Source organism: Marmota monax, unplaced genomic scaffold, assembly GCF_021218885.2.
Source record: "Marmota monax isolate L192 unplaced genomic scaffold, Marmota_monax_Labrador192_F-V1.1 WCK01_AAM20220418_F8-fsc00011, whole genome shotgun sequence".
In the NCBI taxonomy this organism is placed as follows: Eukaryota; Metazoa; Chordata; class Mammalia; order Rodentia; family Sciuridae; genus Marmota; species Marmota monax.
In genome coordinates this window covers 7,481,156-7,495,595 of record NW_026693082.1, presented here as the reverse complement: position 1 = coordinate 7,495,595, position 14,440 = coordinate 7,481,156, and the positions used below count along the sequence as shown (strand labels likewise).

At 38.3% G+C, this 14,440-nt stretch overlaps 1 protein-coding gene across 7 annotated transcripts in view; it reads right to left on the bottom strand.

Moving 5' to 3' along the window:
* The window catches only part of Pds5b (PDS5 cohesin associated factor B), a 193,993-nt gene extending 182,130 nt beyond the window's left edge, over window positions 1-11,863 (bottom strand). For 6 of the 7 annotated variants that reach the window (XM_046454163.2, XM_046454164.2, XM_046454167.2 and 3 more), the window contains exon 1: window positions 11,752-11,863. The gene's annotated coding sequence lies outside the window, so the exon portion shown is untranslated. Of the gene's footprint in view, window positions 1-10,824; window positions 11,122-11,751 lie in introns of those variants that run through there. The other variant, XM_058582526.1, reaches the window with a different exon arrangement.
* Between the last annotated feature and the right edge of the window lie 2,577 nt (window positions 11,864-14,440).

The following is a 14,440-nucleotide window of genomic DNA, read 5'->3' as shown; positions in this document are numbered from 1 at the left end:
AGAATGTATTAAGAATTCCTGATGGGAATAGTAAAGAATAGAATGAATTGGACATAACTTTCCTACGTTTGTATATAAATACATGACCAGTGTTTACTCCATATCACATACAACCACAAGAATGGGATCCTAATTATAATATATTCTACTAGATATATACATACCTAAAATGAACAAATAAAAAAGAAAAAAAAGAATTCCTACAAATCAATAATAAAAAATCATTTTTTAATGAGCAGAAAATTTGAAGAGCCATTCCACACACACAAAAAAAAATACTAATCAAGGAAATCCAAAATAAAACCACAATGAGAGACCATATAACAACTAGAATAGCCAAAATTATTATTACTTAGGTAACAGTGATTACGTGGGTGATTCTAATTACTCAAATGTTGGCAAGGATATAAAACAATTAGGACTCTCATATATTCAGTTAGGAGTATAAAACGGAAAACCACTTTGAAAATCTAGTTTCTTTTTTCTTTTTTTTTTTTTTTTAGAATTTTAATATTTGTTTTTTAGTTTTCGGCGGACACAACATCTTTGTTTGTATGTGGTGCTGAGGATCGAACCCGGGCCGCACGCATGCCAGGCGAGCGCGCTACCGCTTGAGCCACATCCCCAGCCCGAAAATCTAGTTTCTTATAAACATACATCTCCCTATAAACCAGCAATTCCATTTCAAAGTATTTATCCAAGAGAAATGAAAACACATGTTTGCAAAAAGACCTGTACAGGACTTAACTCAGTCAAAAACTGGATTCAACCCAAATGACTATAAAAAACCATAAACTGTGGTATATTCATCCACTGAAATACTACTCAACAGAAAAACAAAGAACTACTGATACTTCCAACCACATGAATGAATACAAACTATATGTTAAAAAATAAACCAGATACAAAAGCACCCACACTGTATGAAGTCAGAACAAAACTAATCTGCTTTTAGAGTGCATGAGGGCAAGAAGAAATGAATGGAGAGGTAAACAAGAGAAATTCCTGGGATAATGAAAATGCTTTACATCTTCTCTGGGATATCGGTTACACTGGTATAATGTCATACATCATCAAAATTAACATGAAGGTTTTGCACATTACATTTCAATAAAAAGACAAATAATTTCTAATGAATTTGTGAGTTCAATATTATATTAATTTTGTTTTGAATAAACACATATATAATTTCTATACATATATTTGTGTATATTCAATAAATATTTATCACCTACTATGTGCTAAACACTTTGCTGGCTTCCAAAATAACTAAAGCCCATGCTCTCAAGAAGCTAACAATCTTGGGCATAGAAACACATGTGCTTAAACAAATAATAAAAACAGAAAACGTGGGACTTTCCCTATCAGGTATACATGGGATCTTGTAAAAAAAAAAAAAAGATGCAATGTATACTGCCTGAAGTAAGAGTCAGGTATGAGAAAAACCTATTAATTGCTGAATAGGAGGTGTAAAGCAGAACTTTGGAAATGTGCACAAGGAAGAAAAAGAGTTTTTAACAAGCTGAGAAATACCACATGGAAAGACACAGAGATAAAGGGTCTAATATAGTAGGGAGCTGGGAACAGTTCAACATTTGGAAGAATCTGGGCTGGGGATGTGGCTCAAGCGGTAGCGCTCGCCTGGCATGCATGCGGCCCGGGTTCGATCCTCAGCACCACATACAAACAAAGATGTTGTGTCCGCCGAAAACTAAAAAATAAATAAATATTAAAAAAAAAAAAAAAACATTTGGAAGAATCAGAGAGCCTAGAAAGAAATGAAATGCCAGCAAGCTACCATGCTCATGCTAAGGTATTTGAATTAAAGAGCCACTGAAGAGTTATAAGCAAGCAATGAGACACAAAATTTGTGATGAGAAATATCCATGGGAGGTGGGGGAGGGAGAAAGAGAACACATATAGGCAAGTCTGGAAGGGAATAAAATTGCAAACAGACTAGCAGTAAGAAGAGAACTCAGGAGAACAAGCAAGCGACATTTCACTTTTAGTAAACAAACCAAAGATACAAGAATGAAGAGTAACTCAGAATCTTAAAATAAGAAAAAAAAAGGGGAAAATATAATAGTTTTCAGAAAAATAAAAATGGCTCAAACATATAAAATAATGCTCAATTTCTTCATAAGAAAAATGTAACTAAAACTACACTGAAATACCATTTTTTCACCTAATAGATTGGCAAAAACCCAAAAAGTCTGATTATTCAATGTTGGCAAGTTTACGGAAATACATGTATTCTCTCTCTCTCTCTCTCTCTCTATATATATATATATGGGGTTTTTTTAGTTGTAGTTGGACACAATAATTTTATTTTATTTACTTATTTTTATGTGGTGCTGAGGATTAAACTCAGGGCCTCGAACATGCTAGATGAGCACTCTAGCCCTGAGCCACAACCTCAGCCCACATGTATTCTTACATATACATTTCTGTTACAACCTCTAGGAAGCACAACTTTACAATGTGGGGTTCTCGCTCAGCGGTAGAGCGCACGCCTAGCACGTGCAAGGCGCTGGGTTCCATCCTCAGCACTACATTAAAAAATAAACAAATAAAGGTATTGTGTCCAACTATAATTTAAAAAAAATATATATTTTTTTTAAATTATATCTGTTACACTCCTTGTTCCAGAAATTCCACTTCTAGGAATTTACCCCAAACATACCTGCCTATGTACAAAATGATATCCATATAAGATTACTCAACACAGTAATTTTATAATAATAGAAACTGGGAAACAATCCATCAATTGGAACATTTTATTGTGGTGCTTTTATATGCTAGAACAAAAAGATTTCCAGGACATTTTGTTAAGTAAAAAAAGTAAGGGGCAGGAAAAGGAGTTAATGTTCCCAACATTAGTGTAAAATGTGGTAAGAGGGAAGAGAGGTGGGATAAGTATATTTATATGTGTTTGTATTATTAAAATCCCCAGAAGGATATATAAGAAATCAGTAACATTTATAAATTATTGCAGAAGTCTGGAATGAGATGGAAAAGGTTATAAAGAAAAAAAGAAAAAGGATAAAAAGTCTCTTATCAGTTCCCAGTACCAAAAACAAAACTAATTGCAAGTACATACTTCAAAAGTAAAATAAAGAAAAAAAGAAAAAGGATAAAAAGTCTCTTACTTTACTTTTGAAGTATATACTTGCAATTAGTTTTGTTTTGTTTTTGGTACTGGGAACTGAACCCAGGGGCATTTCATCACTGACCTACATCCCCAGACCTTTTTATTTTCAGACAGGGTCTTGCTAAGGTGCTTAGGGCCGCACTAAATGGAGGTGTATAGCAGAACTTTGGAGATGTGCACAAGAAGAAAAAGGGTACTAACAAGCAGAGAAATACCACATGGAAAGGCCATCCTTCAACTTGCAATGCTCCTACCTCAGCCTCCTGAGTCATTGGGAATACAGGCATGCACCACCACACAGCTGCAAATAGTTGGGGTTTTTTGAACTTTAAAATACTGTATCAGAATCAACAAAATTTGGTTAACTCCTTTGATGAGAGGTAGGGAAGATGATAGGATCATTTAAAATGACTCTAAGGTTTCCAACATGATAAATCTAGTCATTCCTTACAACTTAAAAAAAGGAAGAATAAAAGAAAAAGGAAAAAAATCTGTTATTAACCAAAGCAAAAATTGGAAAAAGATAAAAGAGTAGGGGAAAACAGCTCAATTTTGGACACATTGTACTAGAGATGCTATGTTAAAGAGTACAGTAGGATTTATAGTTCTTAGTAAAAATAGAGAAAAAAGAAAAAATATGTATAAGAACCTAATCTGTCTAGAAATTACTTGTTCAATAAAGTCAATTAACTGGGATGAACCAAAACCTAAACTAAAAGGTTATTAACTCAAAATGACAGAATAAGATCATTATCAATAGCCTCTTCTGACAGACATCAGGCTCTCACTAAGTTTATTTAAAACATTTCATTTTCAGGTTCATAACATATTAGAAATATCAAAAAGGACTGTCGGTATAGCTACCAGAAATTTAAGACCATAATCCTGTCTTCAAAGTACTCTTCAATGGAGGCAAAAGTCCCATTTTTCCAATATCTTAAGATTTGGTGAAATGGTTCCTCCTTCAAGAAGTTTTTCATGTTTGTTTAGGCATTCCTGAAAGTATGAATAGTATTCTGCTGTGTTTTATAATTTTTACACAAGCCTCTTTCTTCCTATTAAATATACATCTCTTGACAGAAGGAATATCTTTCATTGTTATATCTAGCCAGCACTGAACATAATTTCCTTGCACAGTATAACATGCAAACATCCATTCAACAATTATCCCATATTTCCCTTCTCTAAAGTAATGTAAATGAACTTTGCCACAAATCAAGTCTGCTTGCAAAAGTTATAATCATTTTTTACCACACACATTTTGGCACCATGTTAAACTAAGCTTTTGTCCTGGCTTATCACAAAAACTAGTGAGATAAGGAGTGATGGGAAGTAACAATTAATGGCTTTAAGATTATTGGTTTTTTTTTTTTAAAACAGGAAACAATAAAGTTCCAAAATCAAACTGGGATGATGGCTGTACAAACCTGCAAATATCCTGGAAAACAATGAATTATACACTTTCATTGAGTAGATTGTATGGCATGTGAGTTATATCTCAAAGCTGTTTTTTAAAACGAGATATCTGCTATTATCCTCACTTCACAGATTAAGAAATTGAGGCTTGGGGGATTAGGGTTGTGGCTCAGCGGTAGAGTGTTTGCCTACCACGTATGAGGCCATGGGTTCGATCCTCAGCATCACATATAAATAAATAAAGGTATTGTGTCCAACTAAAAACTAAATATTAAAAAAAAAAGAAAAAAGAAATTGAGGCTTGGCAAGACTAGGCAATTTGCCCATGGTAACTTTGCTACTTAGTGAAGACAAGATAAAAACTCAAGTAGTCTTAACTTTTAAGGATATGCTAAACCATTATGCCCTCCTGTCTTGCTTAGAAAGGAACCTCACTCATCAAGCAGCATTTTCAAATGCTTAAATATATTCAAGTCTTAAATGCTTGTCTTCTTCAAATTCCAACTAAGATTATAAAGACCTCACCTAGTTATGTTATGTCATAAGGCTAAGGAAGAAGAAGCAAATAGCTGAAAAGAAAGGTACTACAAAGAAAGAAGGAGGTAAACTGCTCAAAAGCTACAGCACAAGACCACATTAAACATTACTATTGCTTCATCATTATGATCAAAATTAGTGAACACATCTAATTCAGCTGAGCTGTGGGTAAATGCAGCCTCCTGGACAAACTCTGCCAAGACAAAGGTTTCTCAATCTTGACACAATAAACATTTTGGTCAGGTAACTTCTTTTTCTTATGGAGGGCTGCTCTATAGTGTAGAACGTTTAGAGCCTCCACACCTGACTTCTACCCACTAGATGCAAATAGCCAATCCACTCCCACTAGATGCCAACAGCAAATTCACTCCCTTCTATTGGACACAACTAAAATGTCACAATGCCAAATTGTGAACACTAGAGATAGGAGAAGTAACATCAACCCAGTTTGAGAACTAATGGCCTAGACTAGGATAAAAATAATAAAGGGCCAGCCCATTGATAAACAGTATATATAATAAAGCACACAAGGTTGAGGGTATAGATCAGTGTAGTGCGTTTGCCTAACACTTGGGAGGTCTAGACTTGATCCCCAGTACTGAAAAAATAATGACTAGACAAAGATAAGAGTCTTGTAAGTCAGTCACCTCCCAAGCTTACTAAAATGGGGGAAAAAAAAAATTCATCCCATGAAAACAAAATAAAGCTGGGGTAGGGAGAAAACAGCATACAGGGATTAAATAGAAACAAAGCTCATGTAGATACACCAGCCTCCAAAGTGTTTCTGAACACTTCAGCATGTGAGGCCTCTAACACTCTTGTAAAACATTAGCCACAAAAAGACACTAGAGATTAAAAAATAGAGCTGAAGGAGTCCAGAAATAAAATGCTCCCTTTGACTGATTTGAAGGAATATCAATTTCCCATATAAGAAAAACTAAGTCCTCAAAACTACAGAAACTGAAATAAAGAGGTCCAGGTTGCCACCCCTGCCAATACAAATTCAATAAGACTAAAATAAAAAATGGACCCACTCCAGCTATAAGGTCCATTTTTTATTTATACTCTTATTGGGACAGGATGGGACAGAATATTCAGACCCTATACAAAATTTATTTCTTCTGATTCTCAAATCCCCCCTATGTTGGTTGGTTCTGCCCCTCTTGTACCTATGTTAACACCAAATCAAGGGCTTTCAATACTCTCACATTGCCCTTCAGTTTTTCATAGTATAGTATAGTGGCTTCTCTAGTCATAGCATCAATCCCCCTCAAGGTGCCACTAGCTCCAAAATCTTATTCCTCTTCAAGTTCCACCTCTCAGGCCATCTCAGGTCTCAGGTAAGGACTAGCTCAGTGGGAGGGCAGGGAAGTGGCACCTGGGGTGTCAGTAGCAAGTAAATGAAATCATTGAAACTAAAGTTATGCCCCTTAATAAGCATATGAATAAATGTTTACTTTCATTCATAATCAAAGAAATTCCAACTCAAAACAAGATAGAGGTTCACATATCCAATTGGCAAAAAATATAAAGTTAAAGTCCAGTGATGGTGAACACATAACAGACAAACATTGCTGGTTAGTGTAAACTGTTACAATCTAATCTCAATTATGGTACCTTTTTTTTTAATATTTATTTTTTAGTTGTAGTTGGACACAATTCCTTTGTTTTAGTTATTTATTTTTATGTGGTGCTGAGGATCGAACCCAAGGCCTCGCATGCGGCAGGCAAGCACTCTACCGCTGAGCCACAACCCAAACCCCAATTATGGTACCTTTTACAATAAAATACTCTGATCATTTTTAAATAATGTTGTTCTATATGTGCCTGTAGCATTAAGGAAAAAAAGCAAATCAGAGTACAATGCAATAGTATAATACTGTATGTATAATTTTTAAAAATAAACATTATGGAATTTTACACAAGTTTTGGAAGGAAAAGTAATTTTTATCTTCACTTTTCTATACACTGTAAAGTTTAACTATATGTGTATAACTTTTAAATTATATAATTTTTTCAAGAACTCTATTTCCCCAACTTTAACCACATTCTTTGCAACAACTGCCTCCTGCAACCAGTCCCATATCTAAAGGATGGCTGAAACTGCCTGGGAGAATCTGAGTTAGTAAGGGATATATCTTTGGACATGGGTCTTTCCTTTAAAAATCTTTGCTTACTTACCTAAAATCACACCTATGCAATGAAAGAAGAGAAAAAGAATCCCTAAACTACTGACTAAGGCACCACAACCTCTTATAGGTCCCTAACTATTCTGAGATACTAGTCCTGGTTATAGCTTTTCTTCCTTATTATCATTTGTATATCTAATCTTAGTTAATTGCACTTTCTCACATAAAAAAGAATAACCTCAACTACCACTGAAGAGAAGAGGGGAGAAAGATTGCTCCTTTTAGAACACATTAACAGCAAAGGTCCTACTTCTCTGGCCTGCTCAGCTCCCATCACTTTGATATGGGTTGCCAATCACTACACTTCAATGTGTCTGGGTGTCTTGGTCCTGTTTATTGTATTGGGGTTGTTTGTATAAGAAGGCTTAATACTTGTTCATTTTCACTGAATCAGTTTACAGCATTCTCTGTCAAAGAAGAGAGAGGCAAGGCAGAGTGGAGTATTCGTAGGCTCAAAAGATGCTTCAAAACAGTTTCCTAGTTTAATCAGTCTTTCCTCCACACTCCTTAGCTGACTTTTAAGGTTTATACAACTAAACCAAGAATGTCTAATTACAGCTATTAATATCTAATTAATGGGATATGATAACTATTATAAAGATTTTTAAATATCTCAGATTAATGGCTTTAATTTTTAAGCTAAACTTTATTCATCTGAGTTTTATCATCATAATTTTCTCAAAAGGCATAATCACTCTGCCAGTGCAACTATTCTCAACACAGCAAACTTATTCTTAATCCTGAACTAATTGGCAAGAAAGGTTTATAAAGCTTTTTTCAAGTATTGGAGAAAATGGTAAAAATCAGGGGGTTCATAATAGAATACTATGAGAAAGAACTGACCTCTACTCTGTAAGGAGTCAAAATTGCAAATCAATTGGCAGCTTAAGTTTAAAAAATAAATACATTCTTGGAAAAAACTACTAGTTTTATTTTTAAACTAAGTATTTTTGAAATTTTTAACATTCCCAAGCAGGAATACACAAACCAAATAAAAATGCCTATTATAAATTGAAGAGACAAATGACTTGTATAGCAAATTCAACTTAAAATTCATATACAAGCGGGGCACAGTGATGCACACCTATATTCACAATAACTGGGGAGGCTGAGGCAAGAGGATCCCAAGTTCAAAACCAGCTTCAGCAAATGAGCAAGGCCCTCTGTAACTTAATAAGACCCTGTCTCAAAAAATAAAAAGGGCTAGGGATATAACTCAGTGGTTAAGTGCCCTGGGTTTAATATCCAAAATATATATAAATAAATAAAAGTCACATGCACACAATATCTTATGATAAAATACAGTTCAATACTAACCTGTGCAGATTATTCCGGCTTACAAGTTTCACAAAGAAAAAAAATGTCACGTCAATTGGTGTTACACAATGAAAGATCAAGTAGCTCTAGGAGACAGAGACATCTAAGAGGTAATCTTGTAAAACAACCTAAATGTAGTGAATACTAGATAGAAATTGTTAAAAGCCTCTGTCCAAAACAGATGGTTAACCTTGAAGTTTTACTTTTTGTTTGAATGAATGAAAAGAAGAGGATAGAGAATAATGTGTTGCCTCACAAAGATTTTAAATATTGTTAAATCCTGAATAAAACAATAATGACCACCAGGAGATCTAAGGGCTGTCCCCAATTTCACCACATGAATGACGGTATCCTTAAATAAATCAATTAATCTATAATCTGAACCTAATTTCTCCTCTATAAAATAAGAACTGGAAATCATCTTTTTGTTTCCTAGTAGCTCTAACACTAACACAAATTTATTCTTTTCTAATGTTATACACAATATGTGTCATCCAAGAGTCTGTACCAAATAAGAGTGAGCTTCCCTATTAGTTATAAGCGAACGGATTTTTAAAAAGAACTAAGGAAGCCAAAAGACAGTCCACATTTGCCAAGGGAAATAAGCAGAAAAAACACAGGCTCCCAAAATATTCCCTTCCTCAAAAAGTAGTCTTGCAGCTGCATTACCAGAGAAAGCCTTGTGTAATACAGGGTATCACTTCATTTTAGGCTTAACAAATTATTGATAAAGTTTAGTCCTCAAAATATTACAATTTGTAACAATTTTAAGATTAAAAATTAAAACAACATTTGTCCAACAGCAGCTCAGTAGAACCTTGGTACAAATAACCTTAGTACAAACCAACTCATCACAAGAATCACAATATTCACATATCTCCTCTAATTCTTAGGGAAAACTGGGACCAGGGCTCCTAACTAGAGAGAAATAAAAATAACAAGAGTTAATAAAAGCCACTGTAAAAGCCAAGCTAATACCAAGAGAATCAACTTCTCAACTTCAACCAAAAAGAGACAGTTCTTAAAAAAAAAAAAAAAAAAAAAAAAAAGACAAACCCTACCATCTCAACTAAAATATACCTAAGTAAAACACAGCTAAGAAATGGTCGAAAATTTTCAACTATGAGAAAAAGTCCCTGCTTTAATAAAAAAGTGCACTATGTGTGTGTATATATACATATATATTTGTAAATTTACAGTATGTACAAATTTTACTTTAAAGAAATGTTCTTAGAATATATATATATGTGTGTGTGTGTGTGTGTGTGTGTATATATATATATATATATATATTTTTTTTTTTTTTTTTAAGTTGTAGATGGACACAATACCTTTATTTTGTTTTTCATTTTTATGTGGTGCCCGGGAATGAACCCAGTGCCTGACGCATGCTAGGCAAGTGCTCTACCAATGAGCCACAACCCTGGCCCCTAGGACATGGTTTTTTATAGTTAAGTTTTAAGTATGTATCTTAACTTTCACCTACGAATTCACCACTATAAAGTTTAATTAGGTTTTCTATTTTCACCATGAGATGCAAGACTAATTGTTCCACAAATTGAAGTGCACACACAGTACTCATTTTATTGTCCCTAAAAATACTAACATCTGACATGTGGATTGCATAGAAAAGAAGCTCCTTCGAGGTCCATGTTTGTGTTTTTAACTTTTCTATTTGACTAGTACTTGAATTTAATATAGTAAATGTTCCTTGGAACTTAGTGTTAACTGAGAACAGTGATTATATTGCCATTCAGGATTTAAATGATTATGATTTATTTACAGCTCACCTCCTATATATAAACCAAGTATGTTTTAAAAGGTTATTAGGAAGACATACAGGATTCCTCAACTCTCTCAAGTCCGCAGCCAAACTACAAAATCAAAGGCTGTATCCAAAGCTTCCCAAACTATTTAATACATAATACACATGGACAGGGTCATTCGGGACACCACTGCCCATCCATCACTTCGAGATACAAGTGTGAGAAGAGTTCTTAGAAAATAAGAATTAACCCTTTCCTAGTAAGAATGGTTAAGGCGAGTGTGGAGTGGGTGGGTAAATGGTCTTTCAAACCCTTCCCGAGCTCACACCATCCGCGGGAAGGAACGCTGTAGCATGCAGTACTGAAGATGAGGTGCCGCGTTACAGGGTTCAGATTCACCCCCTCAAATTACAGTCGGGCTGCTCAGAGCCAGCTTTAACGTACGTACCCAAAACCCACAGCAACAGCACAAACAGGCTCCTCTCCGGACCCAAAACTTTCAGTGTCAATGAAATAACGGTGCAGAAAGGCGAACTATCCACGATCGCACACCATTTTCACTGCCGTTCGATCCTAACTCAAAGCGAGAATCCAGTTGTCGCCTGGGAGGAGTCACTTCACGCCGGAGCTGGGCTCTTCCTCAACTAGGTCCTCGGATTCCCCCAGCAGCAACCGAGAGGCGCGGTTAGCGCGCTTTATCTCCCGCGACTGGCAAGTAACCGTGTAAAAATGTCACTCTATCCGCCCGCGTCCTCCACCCGGAGCGGGGGCCGGGCGGCGCGCGGGGACCCCGGGAGGAGGCAAGAGCGCCGGCGGCACCGACCCGCGCCCCCCGTGCGCCCCGCGCCCGGAAAGGGGAAAACCCGCCAGCGGGAGGATTCAACAGGAGCACCGCGCCGCCCGCCTGCCGCCCGGGAAACAGCCGCCCGCCGGCCGGCCGGGCGGGCGCGGGGGGAGGGGCGGCGGCGGGAGGGCGCGGGTGCGGGGCCACCCGGGACCCCCGGCCGCGCGCAAGGTCACCGCCCGCCGCGGGCGCCCGGGCCGGAACCTGGGCGGCAAGTTTAATTTACACGGGTGCCGCAGAGCCCGCGGCGTGGAGAGCGCGGAGCCCTCCCCACCCCCACCGCACAGCCAGCCCGCGCCCCGCGACCCCCGCCCCGGGCCGCCGCCCGGCAGCCGGCCACTGCAGCCCCCGACGCCCGGAGGCGAGCCTCGACTGGCAAGCTGGCGGGCGGCGCTTCAGCCCCGACACACACACACACACACACACACACACACACACAAACACAGAGCCGCGGTGGCGGCCGCTGAAAAATGGATCGCGGCCACGGGAGACGAGAGACATTTGCTTTCCGTTAACTGAATTGTTTCCTACCTCCGGGTGTCCGACTCGCTACTCCTCTCACTCCGCTGCTCTCCGGGATCGGCCGCCGCCGCCGCCGCATCCAATCGCCTCCTCCCCCCTCCCCTTCCGCAGCCAGCCCGGCCGTTCCTCCTCCTCTCCGCTTCAAAATGGCGCCAAGCGCTCCTCGGCGGCTGCTCCAATCGAACCGCGGCGGACAGCACCCGGGGGCAGGCAGAGCGCGGCGTGGGTGCGCAGCGCCCCCTGCCGACCAGATGACCCCGCGCGCGTACGCCCGCCTCCGGGCTCCGCCCCGCCCACCGAGCGCGCGCCCCTCCTCCGCCCCGCCCCTTCCGCGCGCGCGCACACCCATCGGGGCGCGCCGCCGACGCCGACGCCGTGGCGGCTGTGAGATGGATAGCGGTGGATGTCTTCTCTACTTCTGAGGCTCGCTAGACTTCTGCAGAAAACTACCTAGATTGTTATTTATCTCTAACTTGTTGGATAAAGGTTGGCCGTCTTTAAAGCATTGACATTGTGCTGTGTAAATAAAATTGGTATTATTCACTACTTTGCATCTTTCTTGGTAGTTCTGACCTCCTGATCTCAGAATGCATAGTTTTTTTCCACATCGTATGTGTTACATTTTTTCTAAATCCCTCCGGTTTCCGAATGGGAGGATTGTCTCGTAAGCGGCAGGAGAAGGGGGTGCACAGTAATTCAACCTGTAACAAAGCAATCCATTCCTTCCAATTGTCCTTATTTGTGGGAGAAGTAATCTGAAGACCACAGGGATGCACTCCAGGAGGTGGGTTTCTTGCCCGTTAACCTCCAGGAGGTGCCTCTCCTCCAGATCCGTCATCACAGCAGATCAACTACCGTGGGGCAAGTTTTTGTCCCCAACCAGTCCCCTTCCACAAGTGAAAAAAGGACTGCTTTCTCTTGCCTCCATTAATACCATCCCTTCTGTGAGCAAGTGTTCCCTGATGTGAAGTATTTGGTTACGAGAACTGTTCCATAGAGAATATGTTTCAACAATGAACAAACAAAACAAAAAGTGAACTAATGGATTACAGCAGGATATTTATCATTTTAAAGAAAAGATAGGTAATACTGATACATAAATAAATGTTATTGTGGTAGGAAAGACGTGTCACAAAATTCCATCCGGCCAGAGCACTTACACTATTCATTTCTATCTCAATGAAGTCCCCTGAACAATTCTGCTTCATTCTCTTCCATACTCTTACAAGACCTGTGTTAACATTTACACCATTTGAAATTTTGAGATCAAATACTATAGGATTCAATCTACCATACATTCTTTAAGTTTTTTATTATTTTTTGTAGTTGTAGATGAACGGAATGCCTTTATTTTATTTGTTTATTTTTATGTGGTGCTAAAGGATCTAACTCAATGCCTCACACATGTGAGACAAGTGCTTTGCCACTGAGCCACAGCCCCAGCCCTCTTTAAGTTTTCTAATAGTGCTTTCTGCCCCCCTTTTAAAAATTATCTCAGGAACTTCCCTTCTTTACATCACTGTTCCATCAACATAAGTATTTCTTGAAAGGAGATAGTAGGGTGTATAGATCTAAAAAGAAAAAAGAAAGAAAGAAAGAAAAGAAAAAGCTTTTCTCTGGCTCTTTGATTGTTTTCAAGATTGTTATCTTTCAATTCTCAAACCTCCAAAAACAGGGAGCAAGAAAGTTTCAGAACAACAGAATGAGAGCCAGGAAATTTTGACTGAGTTGTTTGAGCTGTTCTCAGCCCTTATTCCCAACCCTTGGCACATAGAAGGTGTACAGTAAATATTTTTATTGAATGTATGAATTGTTTAGGAATGTCATTCTTACATACTTTTAGCCATTTCAGGGCTCCCTGATTTATGTGTGGCAGTGATTCCTGAAATAGCTAAAGGTATTGTGTCAACTTCATGAACAGTTTTGCCAGTTTCATCAGTAACCCTCTATTATAAAACTTGAGTTTCAAAAAATGGACCCATATTGCCCACCTCAGGTTGGCAACACTACAAGACTGAACCATGAAACAGTCTGCAGAAAGGATATGACCTTCAAAAGAGTAGCATCTTAAGGCTCAATGGGACAAATATCTTTAGAACAGAGAAGGAAAAATCTCTAAAGGCTCAATGAAGCATTGTTTCTCATGAAAGGTATACTTTTATATGATAGCAAATGGACTTGCAGAAATTGAAAATATAAAACTTCACTTAAGGTTATATTTTTTTTAGGAAAACTGAAGTCTGAAATTGATATTAAAATAAAAATACCCTTCTATATTTGAGGATTTAAAAAATAACTAAGTTGAAATTCACCAGAATAAACATAATTGGGTATTATATAATTTAGAACAATTGAGAACATGAACCATTCAAAACTCAGTTGTGTCAAGCGTGGTGGTACACACCTGTAATTCCAGCTTACAAAGGCTGAGCAAGGGGATCTCGAGTTCAAAGCCAGTCTCAGCAACTAAACGAGACCCTAAGCAACTCAGTGAGACCTGTCTCTAAATAAAATACATAAAAGGTCTGGGGCTGTGGCTCAGTGGTTAAATGAGTTCAATCCCCAGTACCAAAACACAAACAATGTTGTAAATGCTTTCTGCCCTGAGAGAGATTATGTAGGAATGCTATAAAAATGCTTATATTACACAAACATTGGTAGAGTTATCTTTGATCATGAAAACCTCACATCCAGTTCC